Source organism: Chelonia mydas, chromosome 12 (assembly GCF_015237465.2).
Source record: "Chelonia mydas isolate rCheMyd1 chromosome 12, rCheMyd1.pri.v2, whole genome shotgun sequence".
NCBI lineage: Eukaryota > Metazoa > Chordata > Testudines > Cheloniidae > Chelonia > Chelonia mydas.
In genome coordinates this window covers 18789702-18812046 of record NC_051252.2, presented here as the reverse complement: position 1 = coordinate 18812046, position 22345 = coordinate 18789702, and the positions used below count along the sequence as shown (strand labels likewise).

General features: G+C 41.7%; 1 long non-coding RNA gene across 1 annotated transcript; it reads right to left on the bottom strand.

Annotated features, from left to right (window-relative positions):
* Positions 1–4860: 4860 nt before the first annotated feature.
* LOC122462609 lies at positions 4861–17038 on the bottom strand. The gene is made up of 3 exons (XR_006285287.1): positions 16050–17038; positions 9489–9726; positions 4861–5041 (listed from the first exon to the last, which is right to left on the bottom strand). It is a non-coding gene; the product is annotated as an uncharacterized LOC122462609 (long non-coding RNA).
* Between the last annotated feature and the right edge of the window lie 5307 nt (positions 17039–22345).

Sequence of the window (22345 nt, the reverse complement as noted above, 5' to 3'; positions counted from 1 at the left end):
TTAAGTACCAGACAGGCCAAGCCATGCCACCAGGTATTTCTCTTTATTAGGCAAAGGTCACATCTGCATGATCATATTCTATGCAGCTAGATAGGAGAATGCTGGGGGAAAATTGCACCTGACAACCTGTAGACTTCCACACATGCTGATTTACTTCAGAGGAATGCTGTGAGCTGCTAATTCATAAGGGACAGATTCTGAATCCTTTATTTTTGTTGGATAACCTCTTACTCTCCTCTTAGTCCTAGTAAGGTCAGTGGAACTTCTTGTGAACTTCTTTATGCAACCTAAACAGGTATATCAGATTCTGGTCCTAACTGTTTGTAAAACACTAAGAACAATCTGAGCTGCTACAGAAATTATAATGTAATAAGATTAATTATTGAAGTATCATATACCATATTTTCTCATCTCACAGAATCCAGTGCAGTCTGAATAGACCTCTATGCTTTAAAGATATCAGTAATCCAGGATCAAAATCTTCAGACTTTCTTCAGACTAGTTCACTTCCCAGTGAACTCAAGTTCTAGAAGGTTGACTAAGATGAGAAAGCAGACATGATCACTGGAAATCTGTGAGGGCCTAAAAAAGGGGGAGGGGCCTTTAAGAAATGACTGTGGAGAGGGAAGGAGAACAATGGAAGGAGAATTTGAAATGTTTTAACCTTTGCCTCTTGTAACTTGACAGAAAGCCATTTTATCTATGTAATGGTCCTCACTTAGGGGATGGTTGGGAAGTATGGCCTAGTGATCCCAGCCATGACCCAGAACCAGCAGGGTTATTGTTGGTAGGGGAGCCCAGACCCGGGCCATTTGGAGCTACCAGTGGTCTGGCAACTGAGGCTGCTTAAGGCTGTCCTCCCTGGGCCACTATTCCCCACCCCCCTCCACTGGGCCAGCTCAATCCAAGGCTTTCCCTGCTGGGGTAATCCACACCAAGAAAATAAAAAGGGATTACCAATGTCCAGGGTCCATGCAGGGTAGAGGGGGATACTTTCCTCTCTGACACAACTGCCCCAAAGAGGCCCTCCTTGAGGGAGGACCCACCCCAGAAACAGAGACTAATCAGCCTTCCCTCTGCTCTGCTGGAGCTGTGAAGTGCATGTCTGCTCCCACATGAGCTGTTCCCCCCGTCTTTTAATTCCTCCACCAGATGACACATTGGCTGCAAGTGTGGCAGGGTGGGGCTGGCTGAGCCCAAAATAATCCCTTAATTTCTTGTTGCCCAGTATAGGGTTTGTACACCCATCACACCCTGCCATGGAATAACAAGCTGCTGCTGATACTTCGTGCTGCACTTTTCTGACACAGTCTTCTACTAGGAGAAAATCCATTAACCTTTGTGAGTAATAGGGATGACACATGCATTGCATGGCCAGAAGTGCAGCTTGTCCATTCATATCTATACACAAACATAAGAATCTGAACTTTCTCTTCAGGGAGGAATGGTATTTCTGGTCAGCATCTTGAGTTTGCTCCATATGAGAGATGAGTCCCTTCACCTAGTTAAATTTATGGGATCGAGAGAAGATAAAGGAGATGGAAGCCTGAATGATTCGGGGATCTTCAGTATTACTATGATCAGAAAAAACTAGGCTGTGTGCAAGTACAAATTCAATAAGATCCTGATTCAGGACAGTACTTGAGCACATGCCTAATTTTAAGTATTGTTTGCAGTGTTGTTGTAATCATGCTGTTCCCAGGATATGAGAGACACAATATGGGTGAAGTCATATTTTTGATTGGACGAACTTCTGTTAGTGAAAGAGACATAGAACTCATTTAAATCAATGGAAGTATTCATATGCTTAAAGTTAGCATGTGTTTAAGTATCTTTCTGAATCAGGCCCTAACAACACTTTGATGAACTGGGATCTGAAAGTGAATGCGAAAAATCCAGACAGGCTTTCACCCTAATCATTTCTAAGCACCTGTCCATTCTGGGGGTTGCATAGGAAACGAGATATAGAAAATACCACGCTGTTTACAGGAGTGAATAAAACATACATACTTGGCACACTTTAATGATCCAGTAGATCAACTTACTTTCATTTCCACTGTTCCATTCTGTGTCACAGCCACACACAGATGATCTCCTGCTAAGTCACCAGCAGCTGAAAAAGAAATTAACTGAGGCCTCCTGTATGCACAGAGCTCTTTCAAGTTGGTAGAGAGCTGCAGGGTGAAAATGATGAGTAGAACAACAACTTTCACTGTCAGCTTTCCTGCCAGGTCTGAGGGAAAGAGCTGCTGATTTCAGAAGCAGAGCTGTAGCCAATCTCGCCTGTAACCAAGAAATAAAGAGGGAAAGGTAAGAAAAGAGAAAAGATTGGGGGGGGGGGGGGGAGAACCTAGGAGAAAAGATTAAGAAAATGCTTGTAAAAGGAAGGAAGAGCAAAAGAATAATGTGTAGAGAGCTGGGAAAGGTGGGGAGAGAAAAAGGAGAAAAGAGGTAGTGGAAAAAGAGACTATAAAGGACATCAAGGAAAGATTGACACAAATACAGGAAAATTGTTGTCCAAGTCCCCAGCAATCAAGATTCCATTGTTCTAGGTACTGGAACACTGGAATTGGCATGACAGCTGGAGGCAGATGGGATTCAGTACATAAGCAGAGTCATTTAGACCAGTGGTTCTCAAAGCCGGTCCGCCGCTTGTTCAGGGAAAGCCCGTGGCGGGCCGGTTTGTTTACCTGCCGCGTCTGCAGGTTCAGCCAATCGCGGCTCCCACTGGCCGCGGTTCGCCGCTCCAGGCCAATGGGGGCTTCGGGAAGCGGCACGGGCCAAGGGACGTGCTGGCTGTCCTTCCTGCACCCACGAAAGCTTATGCTCCAATACCTCTTGTCTATAAGGTGCCACAGGACTCTTTGCTGCTTTTACAGATCCAGGCTAACACGGCTACCCCTCTAATACTATATCTATATAGTGTGTGTTCTCTCACTCACACACACACAATCTCTGTACACAGATATAATTTAATCTAGTCTAAGAAATTTATGCAGTTAAATGGGAAAAGAAAGGAGACAAAGTTAAAATGCCCCATCCCATTTATATTTGTTATTAATTTATTTTGTTTTAATTGCAAGATGTGAATTCCCAGTGAAATTAGAATGTTCTCATGAGATCTTACAACATGCAGCAAAGAAATTGTGTTCATAAACTAAATGTAAAACTTCATCTGAGTGAATTAAGTGTCAGCAAATTCCTTATTATTTTAATAGAACACATTTGCCCAGTGCTGATAATACACTATCACACTTCCTGCTCCCAGTCATTCTGAACCTTAACTAGACTGATGACACTTAAAAAAAGTCAGCCTAGCCTTATAATTCATGTAGCTTTGGAAACTAAAAATAAAAATCTATCCTGACTGAAATCCTGATCCTACAATTAGATCTCCATTGAAGTCAAACTCCCAGCTCCAAAGAGATTATAGTCTATTCCAGACCAATCCCCTATGCCCTTGGGAGGTTATTTCACATTCTGTTCAATTTAGGATATTTTTCCTGATATTTAGTCTAAATTTTCCTTTGCATAATTTGATTTAATTACTCCCAGGATTATATGAAACCAAACAGCTTTGGTGAATGATCCCTGCAGACCTGGTTTTTGCATAAGCAGCTTGAAAATGCTCCATCAACTACTAGATAGCAGAGCTGAGCAATCAGCTAGCTCCTCTGAAAATCCTTCTTGTGGATTTGGGGGACATTGGGCCTATGTCCCAGATATGACAGATTAAGGATGCATGCTAGCCAACCCCCAAGTATCCAGGAGGGGACCAGGATAAGATTCATGGGGTCCTCTGCACCTTTGAAGACTGCAAAAGTGAAGGCATAGGTGTAAGGCCCACCAGTTGGACTGTGGGAAATGGAGTAAGTGGACCTTGGAGATTGAATACTTTAAGTTTTACATGAACTTCTAGCCCATGTTTGTGCAAGCTGGGGAGAGCTTAAAATTTTGGGTACAGTTTCAAGTTTTGGGTGGGGAAAAAAGGAAAATTTAATGAACTTTTTCCCCTTTTTTTCTGAAATTCAAAATTTCATTGAAGTTTGAAAAATTTCAACCAGCTCTACCCAAAATATTTACATAGTAGTTCTGTCTTTTCTGCCCTGGGTCACCCTAAATATTTCTATTGCCTCCTTTTTGCCTTACATTTTTCCAGTGTTTGTAGAGAGGTCTTCGGTTCTGAATTCTCTAATAATCAAATGTCTTGCAAAATAAAATTCTTACTAGGGAGCATGCAGGTTAATGGGAGTTACAGATGCTCAGCACCTCTCATGATTTGGCCTATAAAGAGGAAATTTTAAAGACAGAAATCTTGAAGAAAAAAAAAATCTTCATTTGCAATGAAAAAAAAAACAAAAAAAAAACCAAAAACCCCAAAACAACCTACCCACACTCCAAGCATGGGAGAACTATAAAACAGAAAACCATGCCCAACTGTCATCATCTATGAGCATTCTCAGTAGTTACCTGAGATTGGCTCTTTTAGCTAGCTTGCACAGAAGCTGGCTTATGGAAAGATGCAATTGCTTGCTTGGCAATGATCAAAGTGCTGTTGCCAAATCCCAGTGTTTGAGTTCATTGCCAAGCAACTTTGGAATGTTACCATAGTGCTAGGTGTGGCCCCATGAACCCCTGGTGCCAGCTGGCAGAGAGCAGAGGGGATGCACAGAGTTTTACTGGGATCTCCTGGGTCAGATCTAAGCATAATAATTCATTAGAGGGTGGCATGTGAGGTCTCTAGTGAGAGTCAGTAGTCAACTTGTCATCATAATCACTGCAAATATATGCACAGATAATATTTAAGAAGTTGTGGCTTTATTGAAAATGATGTTCTTAAGGCAAGTGACCAGGAGGTGATATACCTCAGGAATGTTCCTTTCAAGCAAGTGGTACAGACACTTATCTGCTTTTTGGTCAATGTGTAGTGGGTATTGTCCACCTCACAATGCATGTCTATTTGTATACTGAGCCTAAGGCTCATCAGGAGATTGCGACACCAACAAGAGAGGAGAGCCACAGGAACCAGCAGGGGGGCTTCCTGTTAATGAATATGAACAATGGATTGTTAATATATCTGGGGCTGTCAACAGAGACCCTGGTCCTTTCACCAAGGAGACAAGCTACCAGTGTCTCAGGAACAGAAGATCACAGTCAAGCCTGGCTGTAAAATGCAGGAAGAACTTGGTCGAGCTTTGCTCTATAAGACATGAAAGTATCTACTTAAGGAAGTCTAGGTTCTAGAATGTGCCTTATGAATATTTCTACTTGCTATCACTTGTATCTCTATACCTTATTGAATAAAACTTGTACTTGTTTTCCCTACAAAACTGTCTAGGTGCTAATCTAAGGTGTAACTGGTAAACTGGGGTGCACTGCTTCTTTGGGAGCAGCAAATCTGCGAATACTGCAAGTATCAGTGGAACAGGGGCTGGACTCTCCAGGGAGATGCTCAGAGGGCTCGAGGATTGGAGTGTGCCCTCTGCTAGCTTGTGGAGAGAGACAGCAGAGCCCGCTTAGGTCTAAAAGGGAGTGCTTGTGTTGGCTGTGGCCACTGGAATCATGGAGCTGACCTCCAGCAGGCACAGACAAGGGTTCCTCACACTAAGGGCAGATGGTAGCGAGATGTCTCACAATCCTGGGTACCCCTGGGAAACATCACTCTAGGTTGTTCATCACAGGTGAGGCAGCATGGGCAAATCTTGCACCACCATACCAGTTGTACGGAGAGAGGATTTCAGTTTCCTCAATTGTCTATCCAGCATTTAAATTTCCCTTCACAAAGGATTAGATTTTGTCTAAACCAAGCCAGGGAAGTTCAATGGAGAAAGCAAACTATATACTGTACATATACCTTAGTACTATGGCTCTCCCGTTTCCCTTAGGCTTAAGCCCTCCTACATCCCACCCTTTCAAATTTAAAAAGGTATTTGAAACAAAATGGAGAGCAGTGACATTTCAGCCATTTGATTTTGCCTGAGGATATTAATAGTAAAACAGAACACACAGTCCATCATGTACACATAATTATGTCAATTGTCCAGTACCCAGGAAAAAAGGAAATATAGGACCACATTGCCATGGAGACAAAAGTGTTAATCTCCATCAGTTCTAATGATATTCAAGAGGACAAAGTGCTATTGTAGAAGCCCCTGAAGCAGTTGTAATTGACTAAATAAATATCCCTCAAACTCATCACAATTTTTTTTAAACAGCAAAAGTAACATTATTTTAATTATATCTACATTTTACTGATAAATTTCAATAGACAAATAGTAAATCTGCTCACTACAAAAAGTTAACTCTATATTCCCATCTGCCTTGTGTCATTTTTTTAGATTGGAATTTTTATATAACTTACTCTAATTTTCTATAGAAAAACCTTTGTCAGTGAAAATGTACAATGCCTAGAGCCCTATTCTCCCATGGCCTGTTACAAGTAAATCCTACTGAAGTCATTGGGGGAAATACTCATATCCTGCTCTAAGATTTGAGCATTCTGACTTTAGGACAGCAACCATTTCACCATATCCTAAATTAATATTAGGTGAGTTTAAAAGATCAATTTGGTGAACAGATGCAATGCTGATGGTCATATTAGAAATGAAAACAAAGGGTTAGAGAAAGAGGGGAAAAATTAGGCATACTGATTTTCTACTGACCGCAAAGTTGTCTTCTGAAATGACAAACCCTGCACTGGGAAGCTATCCGACTATGTGATTTGTATAAACATAAGGAGTTGTGTGCGTACGAACAGTGGCATGCTCAAAACCTGCAGATGTAATTCAGAGATCAGATTAAAATGTGACCCTGTAGTTCTACAATCCTACAGAATATCACTGGCAATTTATGCCACTTAGAAGAGTCCTTAGGAAGTTTTCTACTAGTAACCTTAAAAGGTAGCAGACGTGTCTGCTACGTATTAAAGTAGGTCTCTTAGGTGACACAATGACTGATGAAAAGACATGTTCAACTCTAGGAAAAGACACCTTGATACAAATTAGAAATGCAAGGATCTGGAGTTAGATACTCAGGATCCAAAGCCCATTGAAGACAGTGGAAAGATTCCCTCTTACTTCTATGGGTTTAAATCAGTCCCTTAGTCCTGCATTAGTCCACCCATCTCCTTACAACTATGTAGCTGCCGACTCTAAGCAAAACTCTCTGCTCAGATCTGGATTGTGACTCCCATAGATTGTGTCGAGGTGTTACGAGGATGATCATTAGACGGTCATAGATGTAAACAGCAATTTACAGACATATAAAAGGGACATACCGCTAATCTGGAGGTTTTTGTAATCTGAGTCAGGTAAATAAAAATCCAAAACAATAAAATATCAAGCATAAAATTGAACATTTTATGTCTAGAAGCTGGAAAGTTGTGAGAAAGCAATAGGTAAGAAAAGGTGATTTGAATAAAAAGGCAGGGAATGGGGGCATATCTGGCACACAGGAAGGGAGTTTGTATTCCCCCCTACACACACACTATACAGGTGCATAGCAGGAATTTTATTACCCATTTGTGTCTTTCATTCTACTGTCAATTATCCACTGCTAATGATGTCTTCACCATTAGATAGCTCTCTTGTTGTTAGCTCCCAGTTCATTGCCATATTATGAACATGCTGTGCTATCCCAGCTTTCACCTGTGATTTAATACCTGTCTCCCTAAATGACACATTCAGCTTCAGAGAGCTTATACTTCTGGGGCTGCTCCATAGGATGATAAATTACACTATGAGAAGTTCTGACACTGGAAGGGTTTCCTTGTTAGATTTTTGTGTTTTTTATTTAATACTATAGTTCATTAGCTCACTAGCTCTTATGAAAGAGGCACGTAAACTCTCACATATTTGCCATCATACCTTGCCTCAATTATCTTGCCACTCATTTACTGTCTAATTTCTATCCAACCCATCATCATCAGTTGCTGCTAAATGTTCCAAAGAGCTCAGATCTCTAGCAGAGTCTCCTTTTTCCATCGCAGAAATTGTGACATGTTCTGGATTTAATCACCACCACGAAAAGCACACTTATGCTCCATGGAAGTCTTAGTTTTTTCCTATATATTGATTATTGAAGGGTTTAAATTGAACAGTGGATGCTCAACAATAAAGGACTCAAATTCTATACATACACAATTTATTAGCTCTGTTTTACAGAATAATAATCCATAAAGTACAGGTTGGTTGGAAGAGGTCTATTAAAATAGGGTTTAAATACATTTTGTATACATTTTACCATGTCATAGTTCAAGCAAATTATGTAAATTGTAAAACACACTTTCACCAGAATATTTCATTTAAACTGCATTCCTCTTAAACCAGGTTACTTCTAAAGTTTCATTAATTCCTTTACTTCATCCATTTGTTTCTTTTTCATGTACATTTACATGCTCTATTAAGAAGAGTTCATATATACCATAAAATAGGTATGTTAGGAGGATGGCAGGAATGTGGCTTAAAAACTACAGTGTCAGTGACTGAAACATGGTCAGTTGTGCCCAGGGATTAGAGCCAGACTCAGGAACCAGATGCCAGAGTTAAGGGTCAGAGCTGGAATCAAAATTTGATCCAAGGATCGTAGCCCAAGTCAGGAATCAGAACCCAAGGACAGGACCAGGTTACCTGGAGTGAGGCAAGGCAGGGGTAAAGGCAGGAGTAGGACTGGGAACAAGCAGGCATAGGTACTATCACAATCATGAGCAAATCCTCTGAGCAACCACTGAACTGCTGCTGGACTTAAGAGCTGGTCAGCTGCCTCCTCCAATCAATTAGGCAGCCAACTATTGGCAGGCTGCACTTGATAGGTTGCCTGGAGACTTGGTCTGCCTGATTCCTGACAATGTCAATCACTTTCAATAGTTTTTAGCTCCTTGCATTTTTTTAACCCTGTAGGACTGTACCTTGAATGTACGTGGACATGAGAGGTGAAATGATTAAGTGGGCATATCGTAACATATGATATCAGAGACAGATTTAATGTAACAGGCATAATCCTAAATCCTTAAAATTCCCATTGATGTTAGTGGAAGTTTTACCAGAATAAAGGACTAAACATTGGCAGCAGGATCCATCCCAGGACAAAAAAAAAAAAAAAAGAAAAAGAAAAAAAACCACACACACCTACTTCCCCAAAAGGATTTAAAATGTAATAATTTCAGAGTTCCCATTTTCCTCTGCAGAATGAGAGAAAGATGTAAAGTTATTTGATGCCTCAAGCAAGGTGTATTTTATTCTGAATAAATGGGATATAACTGAACCTTCCACTAGAATCATATCTGAGCCAAAGCTAAATTGTCATTAGGAAGCAGGTGTATTCACTAGCAAGGCGATGCCTTGACTTTTCTTCATGATAGGGAAGATGAGCTTTCTAAGGGACAATGAAAGCGTTAGTCACTGACACTTCCACTCCGCAACATAAACCCACTGAGTTATATACGCACACACACACACACAAAGAAACTTAAACAATGTCTGCTCATGTACCTACTAAAATGCCATTATTTTGTCTTCCATTTCTCCTCCCTTCCTCAAATCAATGTGAGAGAAGGGCCTAAACCAGAACATCAAATCTGAATACTGTATTGCCACATTTCAGGGGTTGTCAGTTCAAATCCCAAGTTCAAAAGCTTCTGTTTTCTTATATTTTAGTTTGGGTTAGCTCCATAACTGGAAGAGACCTTTTTTTCTACCTCTAATAGAGATAGAGCCCAGTGATAGAAATCTAATTAAAAGAAATCTGACTATGCATGATTTCTGCCATTTGAGACCAAAGTCTCATGAGAAGAGCTCGCAAGATTTCAGTGCCATCAAAACTAAACCCCAGATTCTCACACTATTCTGTGCTAAACTGTCATACTAGCAGAACCCTGAGGTGGATGTGGATTTGCACACTGCTTCTTTGACCCATCTGTGGCTAATTCTGATAAATGGTTTATAAATAATTCAGAAAAGATTATTACATCTCTTCGCTTCCAACATGCCCAGATGCCTGTATATATTATCTTACGAGAGTTCATTTTAAATCTTGCCGTTTTAAAAATTAACTCTCGGATGTTATCCTGCCTGCTCTAACAAGTCACAGACTGTCACTTTTTGACAAAAACAGACTAATTTTTGTTTCTATGGGAATCACAGATTTCAGGACACTAATCAAATATTAAACTCCATTAAATCCCAGTCTCTACATCTGTACCCCAGCAGCCCATTATGGAGAGAGAGTTACCATGTTATACAACCTTGTGTTATTTCAAAATTTGGTACCTTAGAGACTAACCAAATTATTTGAGCATAAGCTTTCGTGAGCAACAGCTCACTTCATTGGTGTAGCTCACGAAAGCTCATGCTCAAATAAATTGGTTAGTCTCTAAGGTGCCACAAGCACTCCTTTTCTTTTTGCGAATACAGACTAACACGGCTGCTACTCTGAAACAATTCTTCAAATTTCCAATTCTTGGTCTGCAGATATTTAACTCTCTCAAGGAATAGACATGCAGTGCACAGCTGCTAAACTGAATTGCTTTGATATACACAAGTAGACTTCTTTAAATTCTAAAATAAGGATGCTTTTATTAACCTGACTTGTTTGGAAAATATTAAATAGAGATGCAATCTCCCTGAAGACATCTAGCAAGGAGGACAGTGATTTCAGTCTGCAACTTAACTCAGAATCCACTTTGTACTCAGAGCACAGGAATATTTGTCAATCACTCACGCAGCTGAACATTTTATTTCACAGAAGAGTAGAATTTTTTTCCCCCTTACATTTGTTGTGGGGATTAATTCCATCTCTTTTCTCCCATATGAAACTGGACCAGCCATGACCATGCAAGGAAGGAGCTGATTCAGTCCCAAAGAAGGCATTCCCAACCAAAACAAGTATAAATAAGAATGCTAGAGGGCTTTACAGCATGGGACGGCCCAGCTGGCTGCTTTCATATGTACCACATTCACAGAAAGGGTAGATATTTTCCCCACTACCCATATTAAGAACACCAACTTTTAAAAGCTTCACAATGGTCACATCTACTGTCACATCTTTACATATATTCAGTGTATTTTATTAAATCTATAGAATTTGTGTGTTGATGTGACAGGGTGTATGCATGTCATCTAGGAGTTTGGGAGGGACCCCACTGTCTCAGGAGATACCACAAGTGTCTGCCCTAGCTGTTGAGACAGCAAAAGCATCCCAGCCATCAGGGCAACATGCAGGATTCACGTGGGGATAGTTGCTCTTTAAAGGCCTGATCCAAAACCCATTGAATTCAGTGTAAAGATTCCCATTGACTTCAGATCAGGCCCTATACATATATGGGCCACGGGCCCCACGTCCCACCAGTATTCTAGAAAGCAGGCCCAGCCCCACCAGCGTTTGAGCTAGGGTACAATCAGAATTTTACTCAGAAGGGGGGTGCAGGCTACCTTGCCAACCACCCCAAATTAGAGTGGTGTTTCAACCTGGCACAATGGATTGCAATGTCACTCCAATTTGGACCCACCACCCCTCCATCATGCCATGCCTACGTAGGGGGCTTTACCCCCCGTTGCCCAGGTACAGGAAGCTCTGCTCCTTAAACCCTTGCCAGAGGCCTTGGGCCCTACCAAAAATGTTACAACAAATCAGTTACAGTCCTATAGGACCCTTACCTGCAAATTGCGGGGCTGCTCCATCTCCCCTTGATATCATTGGGAATTGCAGCTGCTCATTACCTCTCTGGATCACTTATGGCCATGTTTCAGAGGAGCTCAGTGCATTAGGAGTGCACAGGAGACTGAGCAGTTTTGGAAATCTGGCCATTTCTGAGTAGCTTAAATGGAAGCCTGGCTCCTTTGAAAAATCCGGCCCTGACTGTGGAAGATGAATACTGCAAAATTGGTCCTGAGCGCTTTGCAAAAATCTAGTTCTAGGTGAGTCTAGGTAATTTCCCCTCTCTATTGTCTGGTCCACATAAGTGGTTAATGAGTCTGCTAGAGCAGCCAGCTAAAGGATTTAGGTAAAGAGACATTTAAAAGCAGGAACCTTAAATTAGGCACTTAAGTCCATATTTGGGCTCCTAAATAGTGTTCTGTTCTAAAGAGCCATAAACTAGTTTGAATTAGCAAGCGGCTCCTTTCTCCTCACAGGGTGGGAGCCTTCTGTTTTTCAAAGCTGCCATTTTATGGGTTGTATTCTCATACCACCATGTAGGTATCTATAAGGGATATACTTTGATAAATCAGTGCAATGTGCAGATCTTCCCATTGAAGAGATACAAGGAATAGGAATAGATGGTCCAGAGCATTCTTAAGTAACTGCTGCTGTTTTCCCCACAAGCTGCCTGTACACACTATACAACATAAGCGATACTGGCCCCTACAACAAAAGCAAGAGAATAGGCCGAGTCTACCCTGCATGCTGTGTCAGGAAAAAAAAAATTTACCGGGCTTTCTATTTCTAAGCAATACTAGATTATCCTCTGTAGTAAACACAGAACTGAATGAGCTCACATTGGAAAAATAGCATTTATTTTAGTGAAAGGAAGTGTATTAGTACCTACAAATCAATTCCTTATGAGATGGAGGATCTGCACACACAGCTCCTTAGATGTTAACAGCAATCAATGCATTGTTTTATAACCACCAATCAAGCCAGCTGAAGCCTCTGTGTAGCTTGCATTCTGTCCTCATTAAAATGCAGATACCCAAAATCTACAGTATGGCATGAACTCTTACATTACTGAGGAACCAATTTAAAAGGACATGTATTTGCATATAGTATGCTTTCAACATAGCAAAATGCTTATTTAAAGCCATATAGTTCCCTTTGAGAGGGAGAAATTTATGTTTAACCTGATCACCTCCTGTGCAGGCATGACATTGTCAGGACCTCTCCAGCCAGAAGGACAAGCCACTGCAGTGTTAACTTTTGAGTGAGAAATAAGTGGGAATCCTATCCATGAATTATTTAAAAAAAAAAGTGACTGATGGCATTTTGAGGTAGCTCCACCATAACAAAAGAATTTGCATTCAGGGGTAGCCATACCACAACAAAACGATTTGCATGCATATCACATTGAGAAAAAAATATTTAGTAAGGAAGCAGATTTTGGTTTAAAATTTCCAAGCAATTATGAGTAAAACCAACTATTTTTAACATTACGGAAAGCACCTGGACGGAGTCCTATTGAGTCTTATATGCAATCATCTAGTACAGAAATAGAATGACATTCCTACAATTGTCCAGTGACAATAATAAAATTACATCACTTCTATGTCCTAAATTTCAGCTAGTAGAGGAGGTACAATGTGATGACCTCCATATATACAAGCACCCAGTAGGAATATTAAGTGGCTCCAGATATGGAAAAGGACAGTTAAATTGAAACTGATGACTTTTATAATCTACAAAAAGCAACACAAGAGTTTCAAGAGAAGAAGTGTTACTGGTGATGGAAGATTTTAATGCAAAAGTAGAATTGGACTGGAATTCCTGAGCAGGAGCAACAGGCAGATTTGGACTTGGTGAAAAAAAAATAAAAGAAGAAAAATTATTCAATTTTTGCCTGAACAACAACCTGGTTATAATGAATATGCTGCTTCAACAAAGAAAGCTGAAGAGGAAAAAGACTTGGTTATTACCAGACGGGCAAATGAAAACCATGATCGACTTTATGCTTGTGAATCGCACATAGAAATCAAGTGTATTGTCATGCAAATCATTTGCAGCCAATATCAGATCATAAATTTGTGCTGGCATCAATGAGGTTGGGCCTGAGAACAATCAAAAAAGTCCTGAAAAATGAGATTCATGACATGGACAAATTGAAAGTCAGATATCAGAAAAGAATACAAAGAAGCTGTGCAGAAAAAACATGTCTCTGGTGAAAGAAGAAATGAATGTTTAAGAGACATGAAGCAGTGTAAGAATGGATTATGAGTGTTGTGCTACAAGGACAAAATGAAGAAACCAAGGTGGATTACAGAGGATGTGCTGCAGTTGAGTGACAAGTACAGAAAGCTAAAAGAATAAAAAGGAAGATGCAAGTCTAAAAGCTAAGTACAATAGGTTGACCAGAGAGATAAAACAGAAAGCAAAGAGACACAAACAACTGGATAAGTGAACAATATAAAGAAGCAGAAGAGTATGTGAAGAGAAATGTAATACAGGGGTTGTATTGCAAGGAAGAAGTAGTGATTGTGACACATGAGTTGAAGATGTTGGCGAAGACAGACAAGCATGAGCAGATAACTGAGGGCAAACAAAGTGATGGAAAGAATATTCTGGGGGGACTGTACAACGTGCAAAGCTCAGGAGATGAAATTGAACTGGAGAAGCTTCCCAGGGCAAAAGAGAAGAGCAGACGCTGGACTACTTAGAAGTAAAGATCTCAACAGAAATTTGACAAAGAAAAAGGCTCTGGGAAGTGACAACATAACTGCAGAGCTGCTAGGAACACACAATAAAGGCAAAGCACAGGTTATTTAACAAGAGTTACAAACAAGAGCAAATGCCAAGCAAGTGGGGAAAAGCGATAAAAATATTGATGAGTGAGGAGGAGTGAGTGCAAGAACTACAGAAAAATCACCTTACTGAGCATGCCAGGAAAAACATTCGCCAAGGGTTCATCTATACTAGCAATTGTATTTGCGTACATGTCCAGAGTTATGCCATAATCCCGCGATGGTCCACACCTAAACCCCAGAAGCGCATGCCTGAAGGCTAGTGGAGGGTGGGAGGGTGCCTAAGGAATATGGGTGAGTACATGCCTTAGGGTTGGTCTACACAGGGAATTTACAATCAGCAAAATCCACCCCCATGAGAGACACCGTTATATTGACCTATCCCCAGGTCCAGACAGTGCGAGGTCAACGGAAAAATTCTTCCATCAACCTAACTACTACTCTTGGAGGAAGTGGGTTACCAGTGCTGATGGGAGAACCCCTCCCGTCACCATCGGTAGTGTCCAACTGAAGCGCTACAGAGACACAGCCGTAGTGCAGCAGCTGTGCCAGCATGGTAGTTAAGTGTACTGTAGACATACTTTGTCTGTGCACAGCCCCGTACCTGTGCCGGTTTGCAGTGGATGGGGGTAAGGGGCATGTAGGAGGTCTTGAGTTTCAGTCGTCCCAACAATGCACTGAACCCTTTTCTTCCTGACCCTTACCTGATCTATAAAGGTTCCTGTCCCCCTTTTTCCCCCCATTAGTAACAGCATGCTGCGCTGACCACATCAGAATCAGAAGACCTTTCCGCTGCTCTCTTTACAGATCAGTGCAGGGGATAATGGATTCAGCTTAGAGCAGCCACTTGGTCCGGCGACCACACGAGTACCACATCAGCATACACCATCCTCCTCACAACTTCAGCTGGAGCAGCAGGAAGATTCACCTCCAGAGGGAAATTTCATGGAGGTAGGAGCAGGTGGGCATTCAGAGGACTCTGGCTTCATTCCAGCCGCATTAAGCACTTGAGGCTCCTGTTCAGTAAGCCCGAAGACTCACAGTCACTTCAGCAGACTTGTCGTACATGCCCCTTCTATCAGGAGCTTGACCAGATGCTGTCAAGTGCTCCACATACACAGCCTGAAGTGGCTCACAATCCCCACCTTGTCCAACGGGCTGCCAGGGCCAGGAGGCAGCAGGGACCTGGGGGATGCCCCAGAAGACAAGCAGCATGCGATTCAGCACCTCTACCTGGAGAGGCCAGTTGAGGAAGCCCCCTGATGAAACTGAGGTGTCCCCCAAGCCACAGCAGGAACCAGACCCCGAGGCTGGTAAAGTACAACGGACCTCCATCCTCCCCACCATTATCCTATCTTGCTCTGATGCTAAATGCCGGGTTTTAAGATACAGGGCATTTGAATTACTGTACACTGACTTTTCCTCTCTGGACAGCGAGCCATGCGTTATGTCTCTGAGTCTGAATTACAAGTGCTGAAACCCCAGCATTGTCACATGCCGTCCCCTTACCAAACTCCTCCAACTTTCTCCCTCCATCCAGCCCTCACTCTGCTCTCCATCCCCCCCCCCCACACAGTCCTCAAGCAAGACACGGTTATAACTCACTTGTTCTGTTGATTTCTGGTTAAACACTATCATGCATGCAGCTTCTAAAAGCACTTTTAAAAATAGATTAAGGAAAAAAAAAATCATTGTGCCCTCATGTCTGCATTTCTCAGCCAGCAGTCAGGCAGCCATGGTCCTGGGGCTATGCAGGCAGAGGCAAGGGAGGGGAGTATTGGAAAGGTCCCAGCTAGGGATAGGACAGTTATGGAAAACTTATAGTTGGTTGTCTAAATTTAGTAAAGCAGTCTCCTGTCCCTTGAAAGGTTACACAGTTTCAGAGCTTCTCCCGTTACCCCAATCTTACCTCCCCCTTACAAACAGGAGATGTGCAGAATGGGAGAGGTGGCGGGTGATGGGAACTAAAGAGGGAGTTAGGCCCGGGATGGGGAAGGGAACAGAACACAGATGTAGAACACTGTGGCTGTCTGAAGAAAAGTTAGTCGCAACAGTCATTTCACCCTTGGAAGATTGCAACATTTTTACCATCCCTGTTCTTGTCTCTCCTGGAATGCTGAAACATATCAAAATTGTAGCCTTCTACAGCCAAGTTATATTCTATAGGGAGATTTTTCAGCTTCTTCCAAAAAATAAATAAATACAATGTTGTCACAGGGACCTCTCACTGCTGCACCCTGCAGGCTCTCTCTCACTCCAGGAGCTGCATCTTCCTCTGTGTGACTTGGCCCTCCACGCAGGTCACTATGGTTCTCCCCTTCTGTGGTATTCAAGTCTTCCAAGAGCAACTGTCCCAGATAGTCTGCTTCCTGTTCTCTGGTCCATTTCACTTTCCCAGTGGCTGTTAGGGGAACCTGGTCCTGCCCTAGGTTCCAGCTCAGGGGCCCTTTCATCAGCAGCCAGTGTCTGCCCTACCCCATACCTTGCTGCCTTTTCTACCTTGCTGGCTCCCGCCCTTCTCTGGGTTTTCCAGCCCAAACTCCCCCCTCCTAGAGAGTAATTGTAGGCTACCTATCCCTATAGCCCCAAACATGCTTTCCTTCACCCAGGGAATGACTGCAGACTACTTCTTTGCAACCCCCAGCTGCTCTCAGCCCCTGGGTTTTACACAGACCCTTCCTGTTCCTGTCCAGCTGAGCCCATTTAATCAATCCCTGCTCCCTGGCTCCTCCTCCAGGTGCAGATTGGAGGGTTAATTGGCCCACCTGGCCACGTTAACCACTTCAAATCTTGGGTGGACACATTTTATCTTTGAAGTGGCCGGACCTTCAACTCCTCAGAGGGAAATCATGCCTCCAGGAGGGCAGGAGCATCAGCATAGAGACAGCAGAGGCAGACAGAGAAGGACTTGGAAGAACTGCTTATAGGATTGGACAGGAGAAACCAGGAGCAGTTTGAGTTCCTCAGGGTACAGGAGGAATGGGCTCTTCAGCAGCAGGAGACACTGATGAGGTGATTCATGGAGCAGGAGGCACACCTTAGGGAATGGGAGCATTATTGAACTGGTGGTCAAACAAGGTCAGGGTCTGACTGCAGCTGGGGCCACTGAACCAATATATCAAGAGCAACCACCACATCCTCCTCCCTCCTCTTCCAGTTGCCGCCCAGGGTGCTGCTAAACCACAAGATCCTGTTTTAAGGATTACTTCACTCCGAATCACTGGGAGGAGAACATGGAGCCTGCAGGACTCCCAGGAGCTCACCCTCCACTGACATCCAAAACTCCGCACACGGGAATCCCCAAAGTGAACAAGAAGGGAATGATGAGCCAGTGGGAGTCCTGAACCCACCCTCCAAAACCCATGCAAGAAATGTCCCCAGTTTTCCCCATGAGTAAATGTTACCTATTGTCCCTCCTTGTGAGGAGGAAGGCAGTAACATTTGGGCAGTGTTTCCAGTTGTATTCCCTTACTTTTTTGAAGATTTGTGGTTGATCTTTCTTTTTAAAAATCTTTCAGTTACACATTGCATCTCATACTTTTTATAAATGTTATACATTCCTTTATTTGTGTGTAGCCTGTCCTTCCTAAGTATGATGAATTGAAGTGAAGATGTTTTAAGGTTCAAAACTGGGTCTCACAATTCACAGCACATGAAATTGAATGGTGTATCAATATCTAGTGCCATTATACTAAAAACACTTTTCTGTCTCCCCACACCATAGGTTCAGAAATATCTGAAATCCCAAGGATACACAGGAGGGATGGGGAAAGTGCAGTTAGTGTTATGTGCTTGCAGAAAGCACTACCATCTTTCAATGCAGCAGAAGTCTAAAACACAAAAAATGGGGAGATGAATGTCTTTATGACTTAGTTCACATGTAGAAAATCTAAACACAATTCCAGTAACAATACAGGCAATGACAGCATCTGCCACTATCCTGTACAAAAGTGGCCCCTCCTTCCACCACTCCTCCCCACCCCTGAAATCTTACTCAGTTTCAACCACAGTATGGATTAGTGCTCCATAACAGCTGCTAAGTGCTACTAGCCCCACTGACACTGAACAGTCAAAAATCCAAATGGCTGCATACTAACCATCAAGCAAATCTTCATAAGCTCTTTAAGAGAGAGTGAGTGCTCACAATAACAGAGGTTTGTAAACAAACGAGAATAGTGAAGGCAGAAACATTGCATAATCACCCCATTACAACTCAGCCATCACCCTCCACAGAACAAACCAACCCCAAGTTGATAACCCACTGGAGGTGCCCTGTTATAATTGTCTTTACTGTGTACAACATCACAGCAAATAACCTTCAGATATAGGGGAACAAAACCATCACAAAGCTATGTAGCCTCACAAGCACATACCAATGTTCCCTCATGTGCATTTCCAGCAGCTGTACAGCAGATGTCATCTTCTGCCTCCCAGCTGCCAAAGTGTATGCGCATATGGCATCCTTGATTCCCTTGCCCATAAGGAACCAAGACCAGTGTGCACATTGTTGGGATATGACTTTCTGAAATGGTAGTTCTAACATTGTGTAACAACACAACAGTGGGAGCGTAGACATGGGTATAAGCATGTGCACAGCATTATACCCATGTCCTGCACAGCATATGTAGACACTTAGCATGGGTATGAGGAGCATGTGCAAGCATGTACATGATCCAATACACGAGTATGCACAGCAGCGTGGATGTAATCCAAGACTTTACAGAGAAGAATGAAGAGGTACTGTACCTGGAAGTGGTGTTTGCAGAGGAACAGGCCAGATTCAGACCAGGACAAAGTACAAAGGATCAGCTGTTTGTGATAAGACAGATATCAGAGAACACGTAAAGCACTACCAAATCCATTACAACAGCTTTATAGATATCAAGCAGGCACTTGATAGCATTTGGCAGAAAGGGTTAAGGCAAGTCTGGAGAATGTATGGCATCCCCAAGAAATTGATCAAGCTGAAAGAAAATATCTACAGCAAGTCAACAAGTACAATGAGAGCAGACATGACGCTGACTGAATGGTTCAGAATGACTACAGGAATGAGAAAAGTATACATGTTATTGACAGATCTGTTTGACTTTGTACTGGAAGCAATAAAAGCTGGAGCACTGAGAGATGAAACAGGAGGAGTTAAGTTATGTGGGAGGACAGTGCATAACCTTATGTTCGCAGAAGATACTGATCCCATCGCATTGACCAAGGAGGATTTACAGAGAATAACTGACAAGATAGACCAGGAAAGCAGAAAATTCAGCCTAAAGATCAGCATGGAGAAGACAAAAATTATGACAATTGGAAGACAAGAGGAAGAGGTAAAGATGAAACTCAAAGACAAAGAATTAGAACAAATGAAAAAAGTGTATACCTTGGAGGACTGGTATCAAAGAATGGGAATTTTGAAGACAATATTAAAAGAGGAATCCAAATAGCAGCTGTTGCACACAGAAAACTCTGTAAGATCTGGAAGGCTAAAGACATTTAGAAAAAAATGAAAATCAGCATATATGAGACAATTGTCATGCCAATACTACTGTACGGGTCAGAATGTTGGAATATGAGAAAAGACAATGAAGAAAATATATTGACTGCAGAAAAGAACAGGCTGAGGGGAACACTGAGAGTTTCAAGACTACAGAAAATTTAAAAAAACTGATAAGAAAATGGCTAGCGCAAGAAATAATGCTGTCGCAGAAGATCCAGTCAAGATGATTGTGATGGTTTGGACATGTGTCAAGAATGGACCCAGAAAGAATACCATAAATGGCAATAGATACCAGATTGCAAGGAACTAGAAAGAGAGGATGCATTGGATAGACACGGTAAAGAATGACACAGATTGAAAAGGTTTAAAGATTAACTAAGCCATGAAGCTGGTATAAGACAGAAAGTGGTGAAAAAAGTTCATTCAGCCCCATCTTCCCTGCTGAGATGATGAATAGGAATCAAAGAGGAAAGAGAAGAAAAGTTACTACATAATTTTATTTCTGTAGCTTTTTCTGAAAGAAGATGAAGAGTAAAAAGTGCCAACAGCAGAAGGACGAGCATGTCAGAGAAAGTTATTCCTTTTCTCCATTAGATCACATGTCCCAGTGTAATTTCCTCCATTTCTTTTATTTTGTGCTAATATTTTCTGTAGCAATGTAAGGGCAAGAAAACCAGATAGATTGTCAGTATTAAAAAAAATGTTAATAGAAGGGTCTGATTTGCCAATGCCTTACACCCTGTGTAGTCATCTGTACAAAGTGAGTGTAAAAGCTATTATTCTGATTGGGTAGAATTTTACACCCCTTTGCACATAACTACACAAGATGCAGTGAAGAATCAGGTTTCAGAGTAACAGAATCAGACTCTGTGTGTTTAGCCAGGTTGTGTTAAAAAAATTAATCAAAAACATTTTTGTTTATTTCCATTTACTAGAAACAAAACACTGTTTTCTATACAGCCCTTCACCAGAGTATCGAAATTCTAAAACTGAGACAATTCCTGAATGCAGACAGGCAGACAGACAGAATCTGGAGCTGTTGGGGGGCTGCTGATATATTACTGTGGCTCTTTGGCAATGTACATTGGTAAATTCTGGCTCCTTCTCAGGCTCAGGTTGGCCACCCCTGTCTTAGAGGGAGCTGAGATCATGTGCATATTTTTACATGATAAAGCCCGTGATATAAAAATGCCTGTCTCAGCACCTTCTCACCAAATGATTGACTTACATTCAAATCGTAGGAGGCAGTGATAACCATGGAAATACACAGCTATGCCATTATCACTAAAGTTACAGTGTGATCACAGCCACTGAGAAGGCATAAAAGGTAAATTGTTCAAGCCTTTTCTGAAAATTGAAGAGGCTCTGACTGTTTAGATATTGCAGTTCCCATAGAATATAAGAGATGTTTTGCATTGCTGATTTTTATGACATTCCAGAAGCAAAAAAGTAAGCAAATACATTATGTTCTAAGTTTATTTGTAATTGAATAGCAAATATTTTACAAGAAACAGCAATACTTAGTGAATTAAATGCACTTTTCATTACCAATGGCAAGATGCAAAGCTGAACGATAGAACCAGCTGGCAATACGAGCTGAAGATCACACTGTTTGCACTTCCTTAGCAAATGAGCTGGCACCACTGCCTATCGTGATGATCAATATTGTCTCTGTTCACTTGTGTTCCTGATCAGTCCGTCTGTATCCATCTGTTGCCTCATTTTATATTTAAATTGTAAGCTCTTTGGTGTAGGGACAATCTTTTGTTTTGTATTAGTACAGTGCCTAGCACAGTAGGGTTCTGTACCATGAACAGGGCTCCTAGGTGCTATCAAGATACAAATAATTAATAAATAAGGCATATAGACACAAATATCTCTACTTAGATATATATACTCAGGGCCCTGTTCTGAAAAGTGTTGAGCACCTTCCACTCTTATTGAACTGACTGGGAAAGGATAGGACTCAATACCACACATGACCAGGCCAAAGGCACACACTGGGAAGTAGATTAAATCTATTCTAGAAATGAACACATCATGAGAGTGCACATCTTCTGAAATGACCTCCATACAGCCATCAGATGGTAACAACTAGAACTGGTTCAGTATGTTAGCTAAATACAACATTTGACATATATCCCAGGTATTTGTGGACTAGCAAGTTCACTGAATAGTGTTCAGCCGGCTACAGCACTGGTCAAATAACAGAAAAGATTATTCATAAATAAATTATTTGACAAAGACAGTGGCATTCATTGAACAAGATATTTGCCAAATACTATTTAGCCAGTTGCAGAAACAACTTGTGGGCTCTACCAAACTGATCTGTACTTGAATTTTGATCCGGTGATTTATTGTTGAGGGCTTTAAATTTCATTAGCCTATGTCAGAGTCATCTAATGCCCCC